Source organism: Ornithorhynchus anatinus, chromosome 8 (assembly GCF_004115215.2).
Source record: "Ornithorhynchus anatinus isolate Pmale09 chromosome 8, mOrnAna1.pri.v4, whole genome shotgun sequence".
Lineage (NCBI taxonomy): Eukaryota > Metazoa > Chordata > Mammalia > Monotremata > Ornithorhynchidae > Ornithorhynchus > Ornithorhynchus anatinus.
The window spans coordinates 54,352,527-54,370,632 of NC_041735.1; the positions used below are offsets into that span (position 1 = coordinate 54,352,527).

General features: G+C 40.0%; 1 protein-coding gene across 1 annotated transcript in view; it reads left to right on the top strand.

Moving 5' to 3' along the window:
* JAZF1 (JAZF zinc finger 1) overlaps positions 1 to 18,106 on the top strand; it is a 326,592-nt gene that overhangs the window by 88,039 nt on the left and 220,447 nt on the right. The window lies entirely within an intron of this gene.

Consider the following 18,106-nt stretch of genomic DNA (forward strand, 5'->3'; position numbering starts at 1 on the left):
GCTGCTTAATAAATATTATTGATTATGGTTATCATGATGATGCTTGAGGCACTTAAGAGTATTTTGAAGTAAAGGCATGGTTTCAGTCATCTCACACTACTAACATCTGGGAACATGTTAGTAAGTCAGAAGCATCTACTTGTTCATGAAATTTTTAATAAAAAATAGAAATCTGGGGTCTTGTAGGGAAGAAAAGTTATGGACTGGAGGTAATGACCTTTGAAAAGTGTGAATAATATGTAATTGTTTAGACTGTACCGATTTTGACAGATGCTGAAGTGAAATGGTGAAAAGCCAAGATTTAATCCCTTCTATATTTGTTTATTTCCTGGCAACTTAGTTAAGAGCAAAAAATTAAAGGAACTACTGTGAATTTGAAGGGTTTTTTTCAAGTTAGTTTAAAAACCTTCTATTATTTTAGCAGATGTGAGTTGGTGCTACCTCATTCTTCGCATATGCCCTTTTCATTAAGAATGTGTGCATGATGTGGTACAGATGGCATTTTAGCCTCTTGGTAATATTTTCCACAACCTGTTTTTAGTAATGAGACTTAAATTTGGTGGTTCAAAATTGGCTTTTGGCATCTCAGTTCCCATTTAGGTTAAAATGTGCTCGGCAGCACGTCTGTAGTTGTGTCAGCAGATGGCAATATAAGCCAGCCTTTCGATTGAAGCGAGCACTTTTCTGTGCGAGGAAGGCCTGGAAGCTTAGCAGCTCCATCTCGCCAGTGTATTTGAAAGTGTGATCTAGAATATCATTCATCTGGGGACTTTTTATTGCAATTAAATATATTGTCCATCTTACCTCATGAGGAACTATTTTTGCCCTACAATATTATTTGACATGTTTATGTGCCTTCCATCCATACGGGCTGTATATTACCTGAAATATTCAATAGCATCTGTCGAGTGCTTACTGTGTGCAGAGCACTCTACTAAGTGCTAGAAACAGTGCGTTAATTCACCTCAGAAAATGGCACCTCTCCCATTTCTGAGCTATTGTTCATGCTGTTGCACCCCCCGGCCTAGATTTCTCCCCGTGAAAATACAGCAAAACGTGTTCCTCTCCACGTTCAGAGATTGATTGATTGATTGATTGATTGATTGATTGATTAGCAAAAAGTCAACTCTTCCACGAGGCAGTCCTTGACAGACCCCCTCACTTTTCTGGTTACATCATCCTACATCCACCTTAATCTCCTCTGTGTGTGTGTATGTGTGTATGCACACATGTATATGTGCTTATTTGTTGCCTATTTAATGCTTTGTCATTGATACCTATTTTTAACCTGTTGTGTGCTGTACACTTTGGCTCCCCCTGGACTCCACATTAGATTGTAAGCTCACTAAGAGCAGCTCATATTCAATTCTCCTGTATCTACCCCAACACTTGGTATAATGCTTGGCACATAGTAAGAGCTAAACAAATACCACAATTATTATTATTATTACTATTATTTCTTTTGGATGTTCCTAAGTGCCTGATTCAATGTTCTGTTCTCGGTAGATGCTCAATAAATGCTGCTCTTGCTCCTACGTAGGAAAGCAAATGATTTAGCATCTCTCAGTGCAATAGGAAGGAGTTATTGCCTCCAAAAGAGGGAACTAGAACTCAATCAAGCAGCATGGCTCAGTGGATAGAGCATAGGACTAGGAGTTAAAGGACCTGGATTCTAATCCCAGATCTGAAAATTGCTTGCTCTGTGACCTTGGGCAAGTCACCTAACTTCTATGTACCTCAGTTCTCCAATTCTCCCTCCTACTTAGACTGTGAGCCCCATGTGGGACAGACTGTGTCCAACCTAATTAACTTCATTCATTCATTCAATCTTATTTATTGAGTGATTACTGTGTGCAGAGGACTGTACTAAGTGCTTGGAAAGTACAGTTCGGCAACAGATAGAGACAATCCCTACCCAACAATAGGCTCACACTCTAGAAGGGGGAGCTTCTATCTTATAAGCTTATAGCTTATATCTACCCCAGCACGTAGAACAGTGTTTGACACATAGTGATATGATTGAATGAATGAATGAATGAATAAGCACTTAAAGAGTACCATTTAAAAACCAAAAAGCTTCAGTCCTCTTTCCTCTCCGTTTCCATCGATTGTTGGGAAAGAATGCATTATAGAGGATGATATAATTCTGAGCAATAAACTTACTTTTCATATTTATTGAACACTTGTTAAGACAATTAGACATGATGTAATAACTTATTAAACTCTAAAATAACCTGTCATAATTGAGCCCAGGCAGTCATTCTTTAAGTCCAGAGATCCAGCAGCCGCAGTGGTGGGGAGAAGTTCAGCATGTGTTCCTCTCACATTAGTGACTTCATTTCAACTACCCAAGCACATGTGGCCCTGACTTTTTTGTTAGGGGGTTTCCCTGTACCTTGGGTGGGGAACAGGAAGGGAGACAGGATGATGAGAAGCAGCGTGGCTCAGTGGAAAGAGCACGGGCTTGGGAGTCAGCGGTCATGGGTTCGAATTCCGGCTCTGCCACTTGTCAGCTGTGTGACTGTGGGCAAGTCACTTAACTTCTCTGTGCCTCAGTTACCTTATCTGTAAAATGGGGATTAAGACTGTGAGCCTCACATGGGACAAACTAATTACCCTGTATCTACCCCAGCACTTAGAACAGTGCTCTGCACATAGTAAGCGCTTAACAAATTCCAACATTTTTATTATTATAATAACCACACAGATATTTTAATCAGAAGGGTTTATTGAGCAATTACTCTGTGCAGAGCACTGAATTAAGCACCTAACAGAGTACAACAGCATTAGTAAGCATGATGCCTACCTTTCAAGAGCTTACAATACAGTGGGGGAGGGGGGTAGAGGACACTAAAATGAGTTACAGGTAGAGGGATACAACAGTTTGTGTGTGTGTGTGTGTGTGTGTTGTGTGTATATATATATATACATATATATGTAGTTTGGGGGATATGTTTATTTGGGTACCCAAGTGCTTAGTGTATTTTTTTAAAATTTTTTATCTTGGTATTTAAGTGCTTACTATGTACAAGACACTATACTAAGTATTGGGGTATATATAAGCTAATCAGGTTAGACACAGTCCAAGCCCCATAAAGGGGTTAACAGTCTTAATCCTCATTTTACAGGTGAGGTAACTGAGGCACAGAGAAGTGAAGTGATATGCCCAAGGACACAGCAGACATTTGGCAGATGCAAGATTAGAACCCAGATCCTCCTGATTCCCAGGCCCCTGCTCTAGTGTATGCATAGTGTATCACTTTAACCAAGCAATACTTCTTCTCTCCTCGGATTTAGTTGGAGACTTTGGTCCACTGGAATGGGGTGGGGGCCGGGGGCTTGTAATCGAGGAGCATTGTAGCCTAGTGGAAGGAACATGGGCCTGGGAATCAGAAGGACCTGGGGTCTAATCGACTTTGGGCAAGTCAGTTAACTTCTCTGTGCCTCAGTTACCTCATCTGTAAAATGGGGATTAAGACTCTGAGCCTCATGTGAGACAACCTGATTACCCTGTATAGCCCAGTGCTTAGAACAGTGCTCTGCACATAGTAAGCGCTTAACAAATACCAACATTATTATTATTATTATTAATCCTGACATTGTCACTTTTCTGCTGTGACCTTGGGCAAGTCACTTCACATCTCTGTGCCTCAGTTTCCTTACTTGTAAAATGAGGATTAAGATTGTGAGCCCCATGTGGGAAATGGAGTGTGTCCTACCTGAGTAGCTTGTATTTACCCCAGCACTTAGAACACTGCCTGTACAGAGTAAATGCTTAACAAATACCACAGTTGTAATTATTATCATTTATAAGCAATCAATCATTGGTATTTATTGAGCACTTACATTGTACAAGCAATAAGGGAGAGTTCAGTAGAGTAAGGAGACATGAATGATCCCAGACCTCAAGGAGTTTACAATCTGGAGATCTTTCATTCCTAGTCTCTTTAGTGACTATTCCCTTGTTGCTAAATCATTAATGTAGGATTTGGATTATTTGGCAATCTTTAAAAAATAAATTACACAATGTTTATGTATTGGATTGAACCACATGAAAACTCTGTGTAGGTATTCTAAAACTCTGGGCCATGAGCAGGGCTGATTCTGAACAGGTGCTGTGTCCCTTTCCAGTAGATAATTCCTATTCTGAAAAGTGTGCCAAATTTAGATTTGGCCCACAAGGTTCATCACACATTAAAAGCAAGATCTCAACTTGTGAATATTTTCATCTACTTGTGTATTCTTCCATTATCTCCTGTGTTTTACACAAAATTAGGGTATCACATTGAATTAAAAGGTTTTGACATGTAGGGAATGCTAAGAAGAAAGCCATACACAGAGAGAGTAGCATAGGCTGTGTCCAGTAGTGGTTAAATACAGTATTTTACAATTTCCCTGTTTTGGTTAGGAAGCATTTTTCCTAAACCGGGCACTCATATATAGGTATTGAAATACCGTTGGTAACAAATGTGTTGCATAAGACCTACCCATAGGCAAAGACAATTTTATTTTTACATTGACAACATTAAGCATGCAATCAAGTTTGTATCTGGGAGTTGAGTACCATCATTTTCCTTTAATTCGGTATTTAAAAACACCAGCCCACACAGCTGCTAAGCAGGAGAAAAAAGCATGACCTTGAAACAAGTTTATGCTAATTTGCTCTTATCATGTCTCGCTCAGTTGCAGCAAGGAACATTTTGTCCTCTGATTAATAAGGGCATAACATGAATATGTTTTTCTCTGTTACACAAAATGTATTCAGTCCAATTCTTTCCCCCTTGTATGGCGAGTCAGTGCAGAATTCTGAGTATTGGCTGAACATGAAGAAGATGACAAATTTCTACTAGTCCTACCTATCACCGGTGGGAGTTACTACCTTAACATATCAAGTAATAGGAGGGAGCTATTTTCCATATTTGGGATCAGCCTTCTGTTATATGTCACAACGATTATATCATTGAGATTGACTATATCCAGATTCACTAATGTCAGGTGTGATCCTATTGTTCTGTCTTCTGATGTGCCAAATCTTAACATGTATTTATTTATTCATGTTTACTCTTTCCCCTACTATTTATAGGTCAGAGGGAAATTGATTTCTTGTAATGGGAAAATCATCACTCTGTCCTCACCTGAAACTTTAATTGGTGTCCCCTCTACTGACCCAGCCAAATGACAATGAAAACATTTGAACAGAGTGACCAAGATTCTTTTCTTTCACACATCAATTTTACTGCTTGTTCTTTTTTATGATATTTGTTACGTGATTACTATGTGCCAGGCACTGTACTAAGCACTGGGATGGTTATAAGGTAATCAGGTTAGACACAGTTTATGACCCACATGGGGTGCACGTCTTTTACAGAAGAGGTAACTGAGGCACAGAGAAGATCAGTGATTTGCCCAAGGTCACACACCACACAAGTGGCAGAGCAGGAATTAAAACCCAGCTCCTTCTGACACCCAGGCTTGTGCTCTATCCACTAGGCCATGCTGCTTCTCTGTGTTGCCTCAAAAAGAATAAAGTTGCTGCTCTGTTACTCTTGAATAGTGTGTGTTTTTAAATTTCCTAGTGACTACAGTAACCACTTTGTCAGGCTGTGAATTATGGATGCTTGTGGAGAGGGACTCAGGAAAGTCCTCAGATCACAGAAACCTGGGAGTCTAGAAATATTCCAGGGCTTTATCGGTTATAATCAGGACACACTACAACTGAAAACATGGAAACAATTTCCTCTTTAATTTGGGCAGTGTGGAATGTGCCCCCAAAATCCAAGCGGAAATAGTAAAATTTTAAAACTTTTATTAGTACCCAGCTCAGCTGCACCTGGCTGCCCTAATTGCCTTCAACTTAGTCATTACTCACTGGCAAGAAGTTTAGCCACCAACAGCACTTATTAATGTATAATAGGAATTTACTTGTAAAACAGAATTATTGGAATGGTGTGATGTCATAAAGACCGAGGTGCTGACATTTTAGATTGTTTTATATAGGGATGTTGAGTTATAATTTAGGGCTTGAATATTTCTTTGGTGATTAATCACTATGGGATATTCTCTAAATATCGATTGGATGTTCAGATTATTAAGGTTTGTAATGAACACCACCTAAAGCATAGTGATGCAAAAGAAGTTGCATTTTGCATGTTAAAAAAAATAAAATCTTCCTTTGAATGTTTGGCAGAAGATTGGCAAAAGCTGAATTCAGAGGAATTACTGAAATGTTTCAATGCAGCAATTTCAGTGATTTCTATAAACATGTCAAAGCCTGAGACCGTAAAATTACCTGCAAATTCTCTCTTTAGTATCTGTGGGGTGAGAAACTGAATACATTAATTCTATTGGACCTCAAACTTAGAACCTGTCAATATGGTTCTGTTGATTAATGGTTACAGACTTTTACCTACCTCATAAATATAATGTGCCTTGATTGCAAAGGCCCGGTTTGCTCAGCTAGAGTTAACATTATGTCAGCACTTCCATTGTAAACCCCCTATTTTAGGGGTTTATAAATCGGTCATAAAAAATCATTTGGGGATGAAACTTCTAATATGAGTTTTTAGCTGGGAACAATCGGTTTAAAATGCAAATGTGTTCCTACAAAATTAATGGGTATGCTTTTAACTCCAATGTCAGCATAAACTGCCTTCAAGAAAAGCTAAATTTTCAATAAAAAACTTCTAAAACAGTTGGAATTGCTAAGTTGTTTATTTGCTTGGGACTTTTAGAGTACTAGCTTCATTCAGTTTTTCAAGAAATGTAGTTTCCAGTTTCTAGGTCACATTATAAGCCCGACCTGTGGCCATTTTGTGTAAAGCAACAGAGTTGGAAACATTTGCTAAGCAACATTCAGAATCACTTTTTGAAAACTTGGACTTCATGTCAGTAGCAATGATTTATAGCATAGAGCAAGTGGATGATAAACAGTAATATTCAGCATTAATATTGTAATGGCCCCAGGTCAGAGAGGTGGAAGTCTTTGGGTTTCATTTTAGAAGAATACGTTTTCACTATTATGTCTACCATTCATTTGACCTATCTTTGGTAAAGAGATTGCCCAGTTCCAAATTACACAGAGTATTGAGCCCTCATATTTGTAGCAAGTAATAATTTATTCGGAAAGAATTCTCCTTTCAAGATTCTATTGGGGGGTTAAAAAAATATATATTTTAGAAACTGGAATGGATCCTCCAGTTTATTTGCTTGATGGTTAGATGGAATGTAATCTATACACATTCCATATTGAACTTCTGTTGCTTTAAAGGCACATGACATTTTGCTTTGGTAAATGATACTATGTTTTTTATAAGAATTCATACAACCTATTTTTCTTTAAATATATCAGAAGAAATTGGGATCTAGTTGAAAGGCATGGGGCCAGTGAGACAGGAGACCTGAGTTCCAATTCCAGATCTGTCGGTGGACAGTTTCTTCATCTGAAAACCAGAAATAAGATACCACCCCTCCCTGTATATTTGACTCTGAGTTCTATGTGAGACCAGGACTGTGTCCAATATGATCAGTTTATATCTACCACAGCACTTACCCTATAGTAAGCATTTAAAAATACCGTAAAAACTGTGGAATGTTAAGGTAAAATAACTGGGTTAAAATGAAAATGTTGGCACAAGCTGGATGTGGTCCCCAAATGTACAATTCCCATTTTTTCCCAGCATGGAAAAGAGTACTCATTTTGTCTTTTTTTTCCAGTTGTGCTTGCAACATACAGGGAACAGAAGATATTCTTTTGGGGGCATCATGTATTTCAGAACAGTGTATGATGCGTGTAGCACTGGTGTGACAGTGTATTACTTGGATTCTGTGACATTACTGTTTTTTAAGGGCAAACCATTCATCTGTGCAGCAGCAATCAAGTTGATCTAGAGGATGTCTTCAAATCATATGAATGAAGCTTTAGTAGTAGATGTAGTAGCATTTACTGAGTGCCTGTTTGGTGCAGTGCACTGTATTAGACACTTGGGAAATAGAGGATAAAGAAATCGCATGTTTCTGGTCCACACTAGCAGGGAAGATAGATATTGACAACTAGAGAGCTTTGTGTCCATTCTTGTACTTAACTGTTCCCAAGCCTTCTGAAAGAGGAAGAAACTGAGGCATAGAGAAGATATGTGACTTGCACAAAGTCCCAAAGTAATCAAGTGATGGAACTGGGATTAGTATCCAGGTCTCCAGACCCCCAGCTCTGTGCTCTTTCCATTAGGACATGCTGCTTCCACTCTGAGATTGTATCGTTCTCTTCTTTCAGTCCCTCATTCACATTCATATCCTGACTTTCTCTCCCTCCCCCTTCGTACACCCCTATCTCCCAAAATCATACCCATACCCCTTAATGCCGTACCCAGTCCCACATGGCACAGTCCTGAAATGAAATTAAATGAAATGTAATGTGGCAAAGCAATTAAGTAACGAGAGTGGGGACAGATTTGCAGAATATTGGGATTAAAGCTAGAACACTCTCTAGACTTGAAGATCTCAAATTTCCTTACTTGACAGAATCATTTAGGGATTGCAGAAAACTTTGATAACCTTTTTATTGGCATTTCTTTGGAAGGAGAGAGAGAGTGTGTGTGTATATGTGTCTGTCTCAGACTAAGAACCTGGAAAACAGAATTAAACTCTAGAGGGATTTGAGCAGGGGAGGAAAATGATCAGCACTAAAACTCTTGAAGTTGGCATCCGGCTCTTGCAGTTTACTTGATTAGTTGGGTAGCTTGAAAGCTGTAATTTAAAAGTCATCCTCCAGTCCTTTTTAATTGGTTCCAAAGTTAGTAGTTGAACAACTGGCCTGATAAGAAGGCCTTTGGCTCTACATGTGCCATAAAATCAGCAAAGTGAGGCATCTGTTTAATGCAACAATGATACTGTGGGTTTTTTGTCACTGGGATTTGCTCAGAACAGGATTTACCCCTTCAGGCAGCAGTAACACACCATAAAAAGACCATTCTCGGAATCCACAGCAGCAATGTGGCCTTAGCATTCTGGAATCTTCAGCTTTTTAATAGGCAGCAGCCGATTATGCTGCCAGTTGTGGTTTGGCGACTTGCATGTATTTAAATTCTGGGCATGGTGTCTGAGGTTCTCGATCAAATACAGCACTTTTAAGTTTTCTGTATATTTTTCAGGGATCCTGGGAAAGAAACCCCACAGATACTGAGGGACTAAGCTTGCTTGCATGAAGTTTTTAAGTGGAATAAGGGTACCCACAATAAGTAGCAATATTCTTCAATCACATAGTCTTCCATATCAATCTGTACCATCTTCCTCCTAATTAAACTGGGATTTTCCTAATTTTGTAAGTGTCAGGGTAGTTTATCTCTTTAAGCAGGGGAGCTATCACTCTGAATGGGAGGCAGCAGCTAGGATATAGAAGGAAGGTGAGAGGATGTCCTGAGAGTTTCCAGGACTGCAAGGCTCATCATAAACACTTTTACTGATGCAAGCTACCTAGGGCTGCCACCTCCCCAGATATTGGCCAGAGTCTCTGGAAATGGAGCTGAGGATTAGCCTCTGGGCAAATCGAAAAACCTCCAGGCTCTGCTTATTAAATCATCATGTGTGCACACCAGTGTGGCTGGCACTTATCCATCCACCCTCATCCTGGCCCACCCCCAAACTGGCATGGTGTCACTGAAAGCCACCCCCCTCCTCATCCCCAAGAGTGGTCTCCTTCAAACTCTCCCTGGGCCACCTGTCCCCATATACTTAATGCTTCTCACCTCAACTCTTATTGCCAGGGGGGAGAAATGCAGAAGCTCCCTCTGGCTTCTCTTTCATTCACCTTCCTACCCTGTGAATTTGGAAATGTAAGGAGGGGGCAACCTTAATACCACCCTCCTTAATCCTCTCTCTTACCCCAAAATACCCTAAGAAGAACAGAATGGAGGAAATGATGCAAATATTAATTATAATAATTGCATTCCTTAAGTACTTACTATGTGCCAAGATTGGATATACTCCCTGTCCCACTTCGTACATGGGGCTCACAGTTTAAGTAGGAAACTGAACTGTATTGAAGCCCTATTTTTCAGATGAGGAAACTGAGACACAGAGAAGTTAAGTGACTTGGCTAAGGTCTCACACAGGCAAGTGGCAGAACCGAGATTAGAACATCTTCTCTTTGCTATAAATATCAGTCAACTTTGCAGAAGGAATTTCACAGAGCAGGCAGTTTAGTTAGTTTCAAAATGTTTATGACCTGATCAGGTAGCAGAATAATTCACTCATTCACCAAGTTATTGCCTTCCCATGTGGATTGTTTAGTAACTTTTGAAGACTGAGGGACTTTTCATTTTGACAGCGGGGCTAATGCAAGTTTCTTTCACTAGGTATTGCACCAGTAATGCTTTTCCCCCTTTTCTCTGTGCTGGACCTCACTTTTGATACAGTTTAGGGATAGGGGGTGGGAAGGAACCAAGTAGAAAAATGATCTTGAAATATCTACTGAGCTATTGATCATGACAGTGCTGGAAATGGGGAAAGTGGTTTAAGGGTAAACACATGGGAGCCCAGTTCCAGCAGTGTCCTTTTGGTTGGAAATCATTTGCAGGATGTAAATGATGTAATAATAGTGCACTTGAGGTCCCCAAGGAAATCATTTCCATTCCCATCATAGTTAAGCCTGAAGGGATGGATTACAGTGGCCTCTGCTGTAGAGATACATGTCAATAATATTATTATCATTATTAGTAGTAGTAATAATTGTCATATTTAAGTATTTTTTGCCAAGAGTTGTACTAAGCACTGGCGTAGATACAAGATTATCAAGTCAGACACATTCCCCATCCCAAATGGGACTCACAGTCTAAGGGACAGAGAACAGAGATTGAATTCCCATTTTACTGATTAATCAATCAGTCCTATTAATTGAGTATTCACTGTGTGCAGAGGCACAGTACTAAGCTCTTGGGAGAATACAATGTAACAGAGTTGGTAGACATGTTACCTGTCCACAAGGAGCTTACAGTACAAAGCTCTCCAAGGCTGTAGATAGTACATTTTAGAATCTGCAAGCTGGAACTCAGCTGGACACATCTTCTCCCGGGGGCCTTCCCTGACTAAACCCTCCTTTTCTCTTCTCCCATTCCCTTCTGCCTTGCCCTGCCTTGCTTCCTTTATTCATCCCCCCGCTCCCAGCCACCCAGATTTATGTACATATCTGTGACTTTATTTATATTAATGAAGGTCTCCCCCTCTAGATTGTAAACTCATCGTGGGCAGGGAATGTGTCATAATAGTGTACTCTCCCAAGTGCTTAGTACAGTGCTCTGCACACAATAAGTGCTCCGTAAATATGACTGACTGACTGAATGACCCACTCTCTAGCTATTTCTAGAGAAGCAGCGTGGCTCAGTGGAAAGAGCCCAGGCTTGGGAGTCAGAGGTCATGGATTCTAATCCCGACTCCGCCGCTTGCCAGCTGTGTGACTTTGAGCAAGTCACTTCACTTCTCTGTGCCTCAGTTACCTCATCTGTAAATAGGGGATTAAAACTGTGAGCCCCACATGGGACAACCTGATCACCTTGTATCCCCCCAGTGCTTAGAACAGTGCTTTGCACATAGTAAGTGCTTAACAAATACCACCATTATTATTATTATTATTATTACCCCAATGCTTAGAACAGTGCTTAGCACATAGTAAGCACTTTACAGATACTATAACTATTATTATTTACTCTGGCTGTTTGGAGGAAAACGTTTTCAGGGCCAAGACTCCATGCTGCTAAATCTGCATAATCCCAAGGAAACTGGCTCATCTAGACTCCCTCTGGAATAATTTACAAGTTGAATTCTTTAGTGAATTAGAATAGGTACCTTCTTTCATTAAAGTTGATTCTATCAGCTAATTAATTTTAAGTGGGTTTGTTTATTTGCCGGGCATAAGAATTCCAGAGAGCAGACACTGGATTTAGCAAATGCACAATGATTCATGTAGTCCGATCTAGAAACTACAGTATGTAAAGATAGTCGATAAGTGAAAAATAGATGCTTCTTAATTGCATTTTTAAAACAATAAAATACAGTTTTTATTCCTTAGCCGATCAATGTGCAGCACATGTGTACAGTGTATTTAATAAGGAAAAAGGGAGAGATAAAATTACGGTACCAAAAGAAAGTAATGGTTTAAAACATTCTGCAAGATGTGATTAATTATCCCCCATTTCTCATTTTAGGAGAATAAACATTTAGTAAATACTGTAAATGCCATAACATTAAGGTTGGATCAGCATTTCCATTTATAACCCTCCAGTGTTATAATTTTTTAATTCATCCTTATGTTGAATTTCAGAATGGCTGTCGTATATTAATAGAAGAATACAAATATTTGATACATTTCATTAAGCAGATTTTTCATCTGGTCCATAACTTGGTAATGTTCTGCAGCTGCAAAGGAGAGCAGAGTGAAGGGTTTACAATCAGGCCTGTCAGTCTACATACTGTAGGTCATTAGACACTCTGCAAATACTCAGTCACACAGATCAAAATCCCCTTTGACAGGAAGTCTCTAAATATGGATTTACACAATAGGCCCTAGTGTTTATTTTGGATACATTATGATCTACCTGGGAAAAATGCCCATTACACATATCTTAAAATGCTCTAAATACATATTTACACCAGGTTCCCTTATGGAAACATTGCTTCAAGAAATTATCAACCCGTACAGGCTTCCATTAGGGAATAACAACAAAAAAAAAGATATAAACTAACCGTGTGGAAGAGAGGTTAGAGGAAATACAGCATAAACTAATAGTAAAAAGCATTCCAAAAATAAGGTTCAAAAAGGAAAGCCGGCCACTAGTAGAGGACTGGCAGAAAGCGTTTTGTTCTTTCTGCGAGTTAAATAGCAGGCTACCATTTTACCAATGTCCCAACCTAAAGTTAGAATCATCAGGCTTAAACCTTTCCTTATAGCTGTGGAAGTGAAGTTGAGCAGTATTAATAAAGAGTGGGAATTGTTTTGTTATTGTTTGCCTGCATTGAACTTTTGGCCCTACCTCAAGTGTATGGGTGGTATATGTTTTAAAATTGATATATTAATGTTGAATTTTTATTGCCACAGTTTCTGTTCGTGCTCCTTTCAAACCTTTCATTTATTTGTTTCTGAACCTTGGATGTCTCGTAAAAATGTCACCATTGTGGTTGAACATTAAGCACCTTCCCATTTTGCTCCGGGCCGTTGAAATAAATTTGGACCAGGTGCTCTGCTCATAATAGAACCCCTTGATGTGCTCTGATAATGAGCTGGGGAGCGGAAGCTGTCAGCCTTCAGCTGGCTTGAAGAATGCAATTAGAGCCGTTTTAATACCACTAAGGGACCCCATCCAATCAAAGCCATTTGAATTACACCAAGTCTAGAATCCTAAACATATACTTTTATGCCTGTCAGCTTTGTCTTTGGAGTAGGAATGCAGAGCTGTCATTCCCAAAGACTAGGTTAGGTTTGTACAGAAACAAAAAGAAAATTCTTTAAATGCCATGATGGCATTTTATCTTGTGATCAGTCAATCAATGGTATTTATTTGAGTATGCTCAGAGCACTGTTCTAAGCGCTTTGGAGAGTACACTGCAAGAGAATTAGCAGACACGTTTCCCTGCCCATAATGATGTCACTACGACCATATTTACGGTCTCATGAAGTCACGTTCAAGATAGCCACTGTGAAAAGTAGGTTTAAATTCAATGCCAAGACCTCCAGCCGTGGCCCATGGCCCAACTTTGTTTTCACAAATTTCCTATAGATAAATGCTTCACCAGGTGCTCTGACCTCCTCCGACCAAAGATGCAAGGGAGAGGCAGCTTCATGAAAGCAAGAGGTTTTGTGTGTCACCTTGTGTTTGCTTAAAAGGGCCATTTTATCCTTCAATATTTAACTTCTGTCCACAAAGGCCCTTGCTTTGTGGGAGTGTGAGTAGTTACCACTCACTTCTGACAGTCATTGTAAATACCTGGAGAGCTGCTAAAAACATGGAAGTGCCCATCCTTGCACCACGAGTTATACCCGTGATCAAATGAGGCAAAGGAGTTTTAAAGTGTTGAGCCAGGGTCCTGAATATGGGAGTGTGGAGATCTATTTTTTTCCTTGGACTCTTTTCTATTTGGAGTGCAGTGTCATATAATCAGCTGGTGAGAGTGGCAGAACATTTCCCTATGAAGAAAAATGGGATACGAAAGACTCAAATGTGAATATCCAAATCTTGGACTAAGCTGTTGCACACTGAATAATCAGCATTGCCTTTTCTTCTAAATCACTTAGAACTCTCAAATGCAGTGAGTCTTCTTTCTGCTCAGGGCGGCTTGGGCATTAGCTCTTTGCTGAACTGTATCGAATAGTAATAGTCACAGCTCTTTAGATGTTCTTAGTACCAAGGCTGCTTTTCCATTAGAGTTCAGCTCTGTTATATAGAGCAAATTTTAACAGATTTTCCAAAGTATTTGAAAAGAGTTATTACTTATCCATAATTTATTTATATTAATGTCTGTCTCCCCTTCTAAACTGTAAACTCTTTGTGGGCAGGGAGTGAATCTACCAATTCTGTTGTATTGTACTCTCCCAAGCACTTAGTACAGAGCTCTGACAGAGTAAGCACTCAAAAAATACCATCAATTGACTGATTCCCTCAATCATAAATATGCAATGTAGCCTAAAGAGTGAGCTGTGCCCAGAGATCGTCTTCTGTGCTTGTGAACTTGACTTCCCAGCATTTTTTAAATGGTATTTTAAGTACATACATGTGTCCAACACTGTTCTAAGCTCTGGGGTAGATATAAGTTAATCTAGGGGGACACAGTCCCTGTCCCACATGAGGTTCACCATCAAGGAGGAGGCAGAGCAGGTATTGAATCACCATTTCACTGTTGAGGAAACTGAGGCACAGAAATGTTGGGTGACTTGCCCAAGGTCACACAGCATTCAAGTAACAGAACCTGGATTAGAACCCAGGTTTTCCGGTTCCCAGGCCTTGTGCTATATCCACTAGGCCACACTGCTTCCTAAGTAATGAGTAACTTATGGGAAACCCACACAAGGCAGTTAGGTTTTCAGATGAAAATTCTGTTTTGTTTAGAATACTACACAGAGCAGTCCTGACACTTTAGCATATAACCAGTGCTCACCATGAAATGATCATGCAGACATAACTAGCACTTGCAGAAGTGTGAAATCGAAGGGTGCTTTCAAGCCCACTAGAGGAATCCCAGCGTCAGTACATTGTCCACAGTGAATGTTGTCAGGATATCAGTCAATCAGTGGCATTTATTATGTGCAGAGCACTGTGCTTAACACTTGGGAGAATACAATATAACAAAATTAACAGACACTTTCCCTGCCCAGAACGAGTTTACATTCTAGAGATGCCTCCAGCTCCACTCTCAGTCATCCCTATTGGACTGTAAGCTCCTTGAGGGCAGAGGACCATGATTTACTAGCTCTGTTGTACTCTTCCAAGCTGTTAGTCCATACTGGATTGCCCACTTGGTTAATGTCTGTCTCTTCATCTAGACCGTAAGCTCTTTGTGGGCATGGATTGAATCTACCATCTCCGATGAGTTGTACAGTGCTCTGCACACAGCTCTAATACCATTAATGATGACAGTATTTGTTAAGTACTTACTATGTGCCAGGCACTGTACTGAGTGCGGGGGTGGATGCAAGCAAATCGGGTTGGACCCAGTCCCTGTCCCATGTGGTGCTCACAGTCTCAGTCCCCATTTTACAAATGAGGTAACTGAAGCCTAGAGAAATTACTTGATTTGCTGAAGGCCCCAGGATCAGAACCCATGACCTTCTGACTCCCAGCCCCGTGCTCTATCCACTGATCGATTGACTGATTCCTGTTTCCCCCCTCGTGACAATGGCCTGGGGTACCTCTAGATATTGTCCAGCCTAAGCAGGCCAATGGGAAGAGGGAAGGAAAGGATAGGGTTCTCAACAGCCCTGGGCATTAACCCCACAGTCTCCAAGACCAAATGGGAGACGTTTACAAGGTAACTATAATGCAGACAGGAGGTAGTTCAGTGGAAAGAGCACTGCTCTGAGAATAAGGTATTAGGGATTCTAGTCTCAGTTCTGCCTTTCAGGGCTGTGCCATCAGAGTTTCTCACTGAAGAACCAACTGTGTATGGGCCCAATGGGGATCCTGAAAACAGCAAAGACCGCAGCGGCTACCAAGGCATCTGCCTGCCGGGCCACAGCCCAACTCTGGCACTTTACTGGGATCCTGTGTAGAAAAAACCTGGCCAGCTTGCTTGCTTGTTACACTCTGTGCCCCGAGAAGAAACATGATTGACAGAGAAGAACTAGTGGGAGTGGTGCTGCCATTATTCAGTCAGTCAATCGTATTGATTGAGCGCTTACTGGGTGCAGAGCATTGTACTAAGCTTTGGGGGGAGTACAAACAATACACAGACACATTCCCTACCCAGAGCTAGCTTACAGTCTAGAGGGGAATACTGATATTAATAGAAATAAATATTATAGTGCACAAACCCTTGCACCATAATCACTTCCTCCGTTAAAGTTCTCACCTCAAGGCCGAGGCTCATCCACCATACCCCATTATCATCATGCCGCAACTTGCCAGCTCAATCGTCATTCTTAAAGTAAACAGACTCATTTAGAACAACAGGCAGCAGTTGTCAGTTCTCCTCTAGGTGGATTTAAAGGAAGACTGGTACTAAGTGACCATTGAACACCAAGGAGGATTCACCAAGAGCCTTTTATTTGCCTGTTGTGAACACAATATAAATTCCCCAGTTAATTTCCCAGCACCCTGAGTCATATCATTCTCTCATCTAACTACCATTTATAAATTTGTATACATCCTCCTTAGCATTCATATACATATGTGTGCTTTATTTAAGTTTGACCTCTCTAGTTGAATAAATACTGTAAGTTCCCCGTAAAGGCAGGGAGCATGTCAGTCAGTTGTATTCATTGAGCGCTTACTTTGTGCAGAGCACTGTACTAAGCACTTGGGAGAGTACAGTATTAAACAGACAGTCCTGGTCCATAATGAGCTTACAGTCTGGAGGGATAGTAATGGTATTTGTTAAGCGTTTACTTTGTGTCAGGTGCTGAACTAAGTACTGGGATAGATACAAGCAAATCATTTCCCTATTCTGTACTTCCCAAATACCTACTACAGTGTACCACACCAAGAGAATGTTAAATAAGTGCTCCTCCTCCTCCTCTTACTACTACTATTTTACCTTTCTGACCCACCTCACAGAATAATAGGAAGACTGTTGAACATTTGTTTGTGAATCACTGAACTGTCGTACAGGCTGTATATTTTCTTAAGACTGCATTATCATGTGCAGGCTTACTTTTTGCTGAGTTCTTTAAGATGACATTTGAAGGGAAGTGTCAAAAATATTTACTTGAATATCTTTCTCTAAAAATATGGATCCGCTTTCTGACTTTAATGATATGACTAAGCTTCCAGCATTTAAAATCTGCCTTTCTATGATATTTAGTTACCTGGTCATCTCAGATTTCCATTTTTAGAAATAATATTTTTTTAGTTCCTTTAAAATCTTTATAGGATTTATAGGATATGGAAAGGTTTTTCTTCAGCTTTATGTGAGCCACACTATTCAAATAAATCACCATTCAATTGCTATAATACAAATCTGGAATAGGATTGCCCAGAAAAAACTGCATCAGTTGGGGCCCATAATGGGAGGTTTTTGGGTGGTTTTTTTTTAACCTTCAATCCCAGCCGCAAAAGACCAGTTAGTCCGAGCCGGAGCCCTGGGCAGAATTCCCCAGACAGGAAATATAATCCAAACTTAAACTCATGGACGTAAACAGGTATATTCTAAGTGATTAAGCATAAGAGATCTCTATTTCTTGGGAGTATGTTTACTGCTACAGTTTTTTGAGTGTTTTGTGAAATTGTCAACGGTGGAGACTGCTGGGGGTCCATTCATTAAAAAAGTCCAGTGAATGATTTTAGTGGAAATTGAGGTTAATTCAAAATACAAATACAAGGTTAAAGTTAGCGTCTGGTTAGTTACCAAAAAGTTAGTCACTTTTTTCCCTCCATGTAACTGTTTTGGTGGGACATAAAAAAGTGTTGAA